Source organism: Vulpes lagopus, chromosome 14, assembly GCF_018345385.1.
Source record: "Vulpes lagopus strain Blue_001 chromosome 14, ASM1834538v1, whole genome shotgun sequence".
In the NCBI taxonomy this organism is placed as follows: domain Eukaryota; kingdom Metazoa; phylum Chordata; class Mammalia; order Carnivora; family Canidae; genus Vulpes; species Vulpes lagopus.
In genome coordinates, this window is record NC_054837.1 from 26,017,942 (window position 1) to 26,028,206 (window position 10,265).

The following is a 10,265-nucleotide window of genomic DNA, read 5'->3' on the forward strand; positions in this document are numbered from 1 at the left end:
ACAGTTGACTACATAAAACCTCCTGCAACTTTTGCATGTGGAAAAAACACCTATAAGCAAAGACAAAAGACAACAGACAGAGTAGGAGAAAAATATTTACAACATATATCATAGATAAAAGGCTGATATCATTAACATACGAAGAACTCTTTCCATTTGAGGAGGGGAAATGTGAAAAACAGACAGAAAAATGGACAAAAAAAAATATGAACGGACAATTCATGAAAAAAAGATCTAAAATCATCCTTAAACTTATGGAAAAGGCTCACTGTTGGCCATAGGAGAAATGCAAATTATAGCCACATTGTGGATACAATCTCCTAGAAGTATACACCAGAAGTTTTGAGCGCGTGTAAAAACTGGTGAGATTGGAATAAGGTCTGTAATTTTGTTGAAAGCAGGGTGTTAATGTCAGTTTTCTGACTTCGATCATTATATTTTGGTTATGTAGGATGTTTGGGGGTTTTTTTTTTCAAGATTTTATTTATTTATTCATGAGAGACACAGAGACATAGGCAGAGGGAGAAGCAGGCTCCCTGCAGGGAGCCGGACGCAGGATTCGATCCCAGGACCCCAGGATCCCGACCTGAGCCAAAGACAGACACTCAACCACTGAGCCACCCAGGATAAAGACTGCCCAGAAACTGTACTACTTTTCAAGAAACTTAAAAAAAAAACCTGACTTCTCACCCTTTAGATTAGAAAACATTTAGAAGCTTGACAATATACTCTCTTGATGATCCTGGGGAAATATATATACATACCTGGCCAGTAGGTATGCTAAATGGAGAGGAAATAGGTAGTGTCTCAAAAAACTTCACAAGCATTTACCTTTTGACCCAGCAATTCCACTTCTAAATATTTATGCATAAACTTGTTCATGGCAGCAGCATTATTTATAATTTTAAAATATTGGAAACACCCTAATGCCCATACATAGGAGATTCACTGAGGAGCTGGATCAGCCGCCCCACAATGCAGTACTACACGGCTGTTAAAAAAAAAAAAGAATAAGGAAGTTTTCTATAAACCGGTTTGGAGTGATTACTAAGATTTAATGTTTATTGAAAAAATTAAAGTGCAAAAAAGTATATATAGCGCTCTATATTTTGTGAAAGAAAGGGAAATAAAATGTACTTGAATCTTCTAATTTTTGCAAAGGAAACACAGGTGAGATAAACCCAAAACTAATGAAATTAGTTCCCCAAGGAGGTGGGCAAGAAAGGGGTGGGAGCATGACGAGAGAGAATGACATGTCTATGAGGATATCTTTTTGTAGTTTCCTTTTTTAAAATTCCAATATAATTAACATACAGCATTCTCTTTTGTATAGTTTTGACTTTTGGAAATGTGTTTTGTTCTGTTTCCATTTTGTAAATGTGTTGCTATTTTGTGTGGTTTAAAAAAATACAAATCAACACTATGGGGGAAATCCATAAAGAGGAATGCAAACAGAGACAAACAAACCTGACTTATTCCAAATAAATCACAGAACCGCACTGAACAAATTGTAAACTCTGTGTCATGATTGGGTTCTCCAAAGTGGTATTCTGAAACTTTCTCTGTGTATGTGGGATTAAGTAAATGAATATATATACTGCTGATTTGGGATCTAGGTTTGGCACTGCGAGAAATGCAAATATGGCAAGCTAGAAACCTCGGAAGATTGTAGTAGCAATGGGCTGAATTGGGAGTATCAGCTTCATTCAACTCGTGGCTTTTCAGGCTTTATGCATGGAAGTCTACATACACATTTCCTCCCTCTGTCCAATTAAGAAGTCCCAGGGGCAAGGACACCCCAGCGACAAGGAGCACACCTCGTGCCCTGATCCACCAAAGGCAGTCGGGATTCTATGGAGAATAAGCTAGCTTCAGGGACATCTTGTGCCTGAAACCACCACAGGGCTCCTCAGAGAAGGGTGGAACCGTGTCGACAGGGCTGAGCCAGGGCGCAGAGGCTCCTGGCTTAACCAGGACAGTTATTCAGCAGTCATATGGTAATCCCATATTTAGCATTTTGAGGGACTGCCAAACTTTTCCAAAGCAGCTGCACTCTTTTACATTCTCACCACTGCACAAGGGGTCCATTTACTCCACATCCTCTCCAACACTCGTTTTTATCTGCCTTTTAAAACTGTAGCCATCCTTAGGGGTGTGATCTAACCTTAGATGGTTAGATTGATCAGACTCTGCAAGTTTCCTGCAGCCGGTTACTGCCATTTCGAACTTTGGATAGAGTGAGGGTTAGAACCAAGGAGGGCCGGGATCCCTGGGTGGTGCAGCAGTTTGGCGCCTGCCTTTGGCCCAGGGCACGATCCTGGAGACCCGGGATCGAATCCCACTGCATGGAGCCTGCTTCTCCCTCTGCCTGTGTCTCTGCCTCTCTCTCTCTCTGTGACTATCATAAATAAAAGAAAATAAAAATTTAAAAAAAAGAACCAAGGAGGGGGAAGACATTCCTCTCAGTTAGGGGTCCAGCCTGGGCAGAGGCCCCAGAGGCCAGAGGTGGGCAGTGAGTAAACCAGCTGGGCTGAATCCAATGACAAGCCCCATCTTCAGCTTTCTGCCTGCTGGAGCCTGGCACAGTGCTTGGCACAGGCAAAGTGTATCCCTGCAGGCTTGCTGTGAGTGGAGGACAGGGATGGAGAGGCAGTTTGAGAAGGTAGGTTGAAGGTAGATGGTGGACAGTGAGCTTGGGGGACCATGGAGAGCCATGGGTGGTTTTTGAGCTGGGGAGTGAAGACAGTGAGAAAGACAGGGTTTGGGGGAGATTAGCCAGGAGGTGGTAAGTGGTCACAGTCATGATGTGGGAGGCAGACTGCTCTGACATTTCCTGGCTGAGTGGCCTTGAAAGAAAAGAAAGGAGGCCAGGGAAGGAGGGAAAAGGTGGCATGAGATCACAGGATGGTTCTTGATTTGTTCCCAAAATAACTTTCTAAAGCTTCCATGGTGCCCTCCCCCCACCCTGCCTACCCTTGGTGAGCTGGCCCCAAGGGTGCACTCCAGCTCCCTTCCCATCCCTGGAAAGGAAGGAATCACTCCCTTGGCACTGCTCTCAGTTATCACTATGGTGTGTTAACCATAACCGGTGAATACTTGCTTTACCAAATCCTCACTGCTACCCGAGGAGTCCCCTCGGTTACTATTCCTGTTTTACAGATGGGGAAACTGAGACTCGAGCAGGTAAAATGACTTGCCCAGGCCACGCTATTAGGAAATGTCAGAACAAGGAACCGAATTCAACTCCGAGGCCCTGGTGGGCGCTGCCGGTTGTGCCCACCACCAGAGGGCGCACTCCACCGATTTCCCCTTTGATACCAACCACTTCGCGCCTCCCTCCTAACCATGGTGCAGGGGCCCTGGCTAGAGTGGGATTGGGCCCTGTGTCCCCACTCCAACCCTCATTCACTGGGTGGGGGTCCTTGGCTCAAGTGACCAAGCAACCAACCTCATAGGGGTATTGAGGATTAAATGCAAGCTGAAAGTTAGTGGCACTCTTTTTTTTTTTTTTTTAAGATTTTATTTATTTATTCATGAGAGACACAGAGAGAAAGAGGCATAGGCAGAGGGAGAAGCAGGCTTCTGGTAGGGGAGCCCGATGCAGGACTCGATCTGATCCGGGACCCCGGGATCACGCCCTGAGCCAAAGGCAGACGCTCAAACCACTGAGCCACCCAGGCATCCCCTAGTGGAACTCCTAACTGCTGGTCCTCAGCACTGGTGCCTTCTAAGTATACTGTATTTGTCTAAAGTTGCTCCACTGAGAATTCTGCATGACACATCCCACTGGCCTTTGGTCCAGGTGCCTGCTGTGATCTAACCAACTGGAGGCGAGGGCAATAGCATTCTCATTAGCCAGACACTGGGGTAATGGTTAGGAGCATGGAGTTGGGGATTCAGACTTGGCTTCAAATCCCAGCTCTGTCATTTGCTGGCTGTGGGATCTTGAGAAAGTGACCTCACCTCTCTGAGCCCAAGTGAAAAGGCGATGAGTCATTTACACCATATAGGCTCGTCCCGAGGTTTGTGGGTAGTCCTGGGCACTTTGGAAGCCTGGAAGTAATGGGACCCCCTCCTGTCCTGCCTCCTTATGTCACTTTCTTGCTGGGGGCCTCAGAAAAAGGATCTGACCTCATGTTTCAGGATCCTGTCCTGTCCCCCACACCCTGGCCCCTATTCAGGTATTACCCTTGTCACAGCTGGTTTTGAGTGTTCCACCATCCAAGGCAGCCATCCATGCCAAGAAAACAGGGCTACTCAGGCAGAGAGGACACCAGTCAGGCTCAGGGACAGTCCAGTCAGTGTTCAGGCCCCCTACTGTGACAGTATTCCCCCCACACACATGGCCTTTGATCCTCTCCATGGGTCATATGACCACCCATGGCCACTGCCAGTCACCTTGGGTGTGCTGTGTGTGACCACAGAGCAATTCTGTGTTCCTGTAGACTCCACTCCTGACAACAGCATCTGACATCCACCTGCTGAGCACTTGCAAATCCCAAGCATCTGATGTGCATTTGTTCCTTCCATCTTTGCAAAACAAGCTTAAGAGACCCAAGACCGATTAACCCCATTTTAAAGGCAGAGAGCCAGAGTCCCAGATGAGAGGTAACTCTCCCCAGGGACAAACTCCAGAAAATAAGGTACCGGAGTGGCTGATCCAAGACCTACTTCTCACCCACAACAGAATAGGGGACCCAAAAATGAGTGGTGCTCTCATGCACAGTCTCACCAAAGCTGATTGAACAATGCCATTTTGTACTGGCAACAATGGCAAGAGCCCCATAGAAAAATATTCCAAAGACATGAGCCAGCAGTTCATGAAAAGAAAATCCAAGTAGCTACATGCTTCTGAAAATCTGCCAGGCTTGCCAACAGGGAAAAAGTACAAATTAAAGTGATGATGAGAAAGTGTTATTATTATCTTTTTTAATTCATTGGGTTGGCAAGAGTTAACAAAATTGTTAAAAAATCAGTGCTGGTGAGCATGCAGGGAATGGATATTCCCTGATCTGACATTGCTGGTGGGAGTGTGGACGGCTACAGCTTCTCAGGGAAGTGTCTGCTGGAGTCTCTTGACATTTAAAATACGCCCGCCCCTCAGTCTGCCTTCTGCTTTTGGGATTCTGTCCACAGAAATAAAAGCAGCTGCTCCAGAGGAAAGGTCTGCAAGGATGTTTATGGAGCATTGTTAATAGAGGGCAAATCCCAGAAGCCAGGGAAGTGCCCACCAATGCAGGAGGAGCATTTGCAAAGTTATAGTGACTTTCTTTGACCAACAGACTATTAAGCAACTATTATAAAGAATGATTTTAGATTTAACTGTCCAGGCAGGAGGGACACCCATAAAATGTTACTGATTTTTTTAACATGCTGGTTACAAAGTGACATCAATATCGTGAGTCTGTTTTTTAATAAAAATTTAATGAAATTAAAGTTGGGATACTTATATGCATATAGTGCACACACCTGCTCTTAACTGGTTGTCTGGGGCAGGGCAGGGGCAAGGTAGAGGGGTGGGGAGTCCTTAGAAAGGGGTAGGAGGCAGAACGAATTTCATCATTCATTGTGTTGGCTTTCAGACTTCAACAGCTATTCTTTCTGCCTTTCCAATAACAAAAGAAACAAACAGAATGATATTACGTGGGAAAACACATGCTTGTGACTCCTTTCCCACCTTGATCCTCGCTGTGGCCCAACCAATCCCACTTCCTGGTTTACAACTATGAAGGTCATGGTTATATTTCAACTTGGCTGGGCTATAGTTCCTGGTTGCTCTGTCAAGCATTGAGCTAGTTGTTGCTGTGAAGGAATTTTGTAGATGTGATTAAAGTCCATAATCAGTTGATTTCAAGCAAATGAGGCTATTCTGGATCATCTGGGTGGCCCTGATGCAATCTCAAAAGGCCTTAAGAGCAGAGCTGATGGTTCCCCAAAGAAGAGATTCCACTTGTGATGGCTCATGCCCAAGACTTTTCCACCAGCCTGCCCTCTGGGTTTTGGACTCGCCCAACCAGCTCCCACAGTCTTGTAAATCGACTCCTTCCATTACATCTCTGAATCTCGATCTCCTGGTCTGGTTGAACCCTGGCTAACACCATACCCTAGGAACGTTTTTTTGCACACATACCAGGAGACATGTAAAAAGATGTCATTGGTAGCAACAACTCCAGGAACAACCCATGTATAGCCATCAACAGAAAAATGTCCATAAACCCTGGCAGAGTGGTGCGATGACTATGACACGGCACTGAAGGTGCATGAATTAAAAGCCATATGGGACAACAGGGACGAAGGCCGTGAGAAGGATGGTAAAGGAAAGAAGCTGCAGAAGAATATACAAACTGTTGTTCGATTTCCATAGAGTTCAAAAACAGGCAGAACAAAAGAAGTCATTGCTTAGGAATACTCACATAGTGATAAATGTATACATGTATATATGATAATACATTATAACATATTTATGTATGCATAATATATAACAATTTCCTATATTGTTATATGTATCTAATAAAATATATTAGAAATAATACATACATACATTGTACATATGTTTCAGATATATAGAAACAAAAGAAGGTTTTATACATATGATGGGAGAATGATTTACACAATCATCAAATTGATGGTGATTTTAGGGACTCCTAAGGTACTGATAAAGTTCTGTTTTTTATCTGATTGGAGGGTTTTTATGGGTTTATTATATATATTTTTTTCTTCTTCTTTCTACTTTAAGTATTTCAAAAAACACCACGACAGAAAAAGAAAAACAAGAAGTCACAAGAACATAAATCTTTAAACACACCTTGTATAAAAATATCTTCCAGCCACATCTGCAGACAGCGGTCATTTCACTGTCCAGGGGTTGGGTCAAGCAGGCTGCGTCCCATGGGACAGAGGGCTGGGCCACCTCCGCCAGGGAACCCCCCCGATCCAACACGCGCACACCGGTCACACACACGGTACCCGCCGGGGCCCAGCCTGCTGCAGGGCTCTGTGTCTGGGCAGGACAGGAGGCAGGCTGTGGGGTGACGCCCCACCCCCGAGGCCTGGGTAGGGAGAAGGACATCGGGATGGATCCCAGTCAAGGAGCAGTTGGCCGAGGGGTCAGAATTGGGAGTAGACAGATGAGACCAGGTAGGGCAGCGGCAGGGTGCTGGAAGGTGGCTGGTTTGGAGCGATTTATACTTCAAGGAACACCTTTTCCTTTAATTTTTGGCTTGTTTTCACATTTTCTTTGACTCATCCCATCTTTATTTCTGTAGGTCCTGAGAGGCCCACCGTTGGTGACTTAGCCTCTGGTCTCCTCTCTGGGGGATATAAATATTTTTGGACCCATTTTGCATATAAAATATAGTCCACAATAAAATTTCCTAAAGGGGTGCCTGGGTGGCTCAGTTGGTTACATGCCTCACTCTCGATTTCAGCTCAGGTTCATGATCTGGGGGTCTTGGGATCCAGCCTCGTGTCCAGCTCTGAGCTGAGCATGGAGCCTGTTTCAGATTTTCTCTCCCAAGCCTTCTGCCCTCCCCTACTCGAGGTCTCTCTAACAAAGATAATAAATAAATTTTAAACATTTTTAAAAACAAAGCAAGCATATAAGTTATAAGCCTCCTTTGGAAGAGGAAGCCAAGTATATATGAAATATCTTGGTGGAGGTTAACCAGATATTCCCCAGGCACAGGGAGGTGTGTTCTAGAACATGATGCTAGGGAGGCACCCAGCAGAAAATCACGGAGCGAGGGTGCACTGTTCTCTGACCTCAGCCTTTCTTCTCTCAGTTCAGGGTTCTAAGTTCTGCACACCACATGTCATCTAAATTGCTTCCACGAGGCAGTGCTAGAGCTCAGGTGAGGGCATTCTAGGAAAGCAGATTTTTATCTCTCTGAAAGAGGAGACAGCAAAGGAAGAGAAGTAAGGAAAACAATGTTCAATGGCCTCATGGCAACATTTCCCAGGAGATCTCAGAGACATCTACCCAATCTTCCGTTGCCGGATCATTTAGGGGGTTTCTAAATGTCACGCAATTGTAGAAATCGCCATCCTGAACACTTGTGCTTACAGGATGGCCCACATCTTCTCTAGAATCTTCACTTCAGAAAAGCTCCAGAGCAACACGGTGGCACAAAAGGCATGTGTGTTTTTGTGGCCCTGAAGGTTGACATCTATGAATTGCCACATCACCTTCTAGAAGGATCATTTCAATGGAGACTCCACCTGGCAATGCCAGTGGTAACACTTCCTTTGGTTTTTGGGCTCCTGAGAAAGGTAGTGAGTGCCGCATCCCTGGGGGGGTTTAAGTAGGTGTGATGTGACAATCTGCTCACTCCTAGGGTTGCTAGGAGCAAGAGGGAACTTGGATTGGTTACAGGTAAGACTCAGGCACGCTGAAGGAACTCTGGGTCTCTTTGGCTAAGACTGAAATTTCCGATTCCCTTGTTCCTCTTTGACGTACCCCTTCAAGCCTTACCACTTCTACTCACGTTCCTGAGATACTGGCATTATTCCCAGAATTACAGTGTGCACTGGGGCTCCTGGACAGGGGTGCTGAGTGTTGGGCAGAGCCGGCCTGAATGATGCAGGATGCTCGGCCCGAGTGGTAAAGGAGACTCACTTGAGGTCATACAGACCTAGGTGCAAATCCTGTTTCTGCCACTTCCCAGTGGGAGCCGTGGGGCGAGGTCACTTTATCTCCTCAATTTTCCTGCTCTGTGAACCCAGGATCACTGTAGCCCTTACCCTATAGGGCTGCTAAATGGGACAAGCATGTGAACCCGTGCTACAAATGGAAGTCTCCAATCAACGGCCCATATTTATTTTTATCGGTTTGAGGTTTGTCCAAAAGACATTGAGGACAGGCCCAGCCCACATGTGATGCTGTGGACAGCTGTACACTCATTGAGATCTGAGGGTCCTTTCTCCTCCTACCTCCAAAATATAACTCCCCTCTGCTGCCATGCATGCCACCTAAATACGCACCATTAGTCACTTCTGTGGAGTAACGCAGGGGGGCCAATCGTACTTTCCAGACATAGTCACATCAAGAGTTCAAATATCACACACTCTCCCTTTTTTAAAAAGTGATTTTATTTATTTATTCATAAGAGACACAGAGAAAGAAGAGGCGGAGACACAGGCAGAGGGAGAAGCAGGCTCCATGCAAGGAGCCTGACGTGGGACTCGATCCCAGATCCCAGGATCACACCCTGAGCCAAAGGCAGACGCTCAACCGCTGAGCCACCCAGGCATCCCTCACACACTCTTCCTATGATACTACTTTGACATATCTCCCCCTGAAAGGTGGGATCCATTTTCTCTCCTTGAATCTGAGGGGACCTGTGTCTATGGTGTGACATGGTGACACAGTGTCCCTTCCACAGTTAAGTCATAAAAGGCAATGGAGCTGCTGCCCTGTCCCCTGGAACCTGTACATGCATAGTCTGAGCTGCCCCAGCCCCTGGCCATGCCATTGGAGGAGTCCGGCTGCCTGAGGCTGCCAGGCCCAGAGGAAGCCCAGAGACCAGCCTGTGCAGAGAGATCTGATGGAGACGCCCCAATATTCCCCATGGAGAAGAGGAACATCCAGGCAGCCCGTGGCCTCCCCAGCCCAGCCACTACGGGGCCCCAAGCACAGAAGTGACCTGCTCCAGTGCCACCCTGCTGAGCCATTCCCAAATTCTGGACTGACAGAAACCCCGATGTGTAATAAATGTGGTTGTTCTGAGGATGGAGCTATCGATACCTGGTATGAGCGTGAAATCTTTCACTCAAAGTCAACATTTTCATCTACTGTGTGTCAGGTCCTTCTACCTTCGGCGATAATAATGACAGTGATAATAACACTAGCAGCTTCCATGTGTTCAGCTTTTACAAGAACCAGGTTCTTGTAAAAAAGCAGGTGACGGGGTTTACATATATGATCTGAGTGCGTCCTGACTACACTCCCAGGCAGGCCCTGCAGGTGCCGTTCATAACCCCATTTCTCAGATGAGGACACTGAGTGAAGTTCAAAAAGAGTGAATGACTCTTCCAAGGTCGAGTAGCCAGTAAGAGGCCCAGTTGGGATCTGAACCTGGATTGGGTGACTTCAAAGGTCCTCATATGATGATGACCCTGTGATGTCAAAACGGCCTTCCCCGGATGGGGGAATAGGCCCTGATTCTGAACAGTGTCCACCAGGGCAAGAGCAAACCAGAGTCTCTGTCCCAGGCCCTGTTTGTCTTCTTGTGTCTGTCCCCCAAAATTATTTTCCTCCCTTGGCTCTT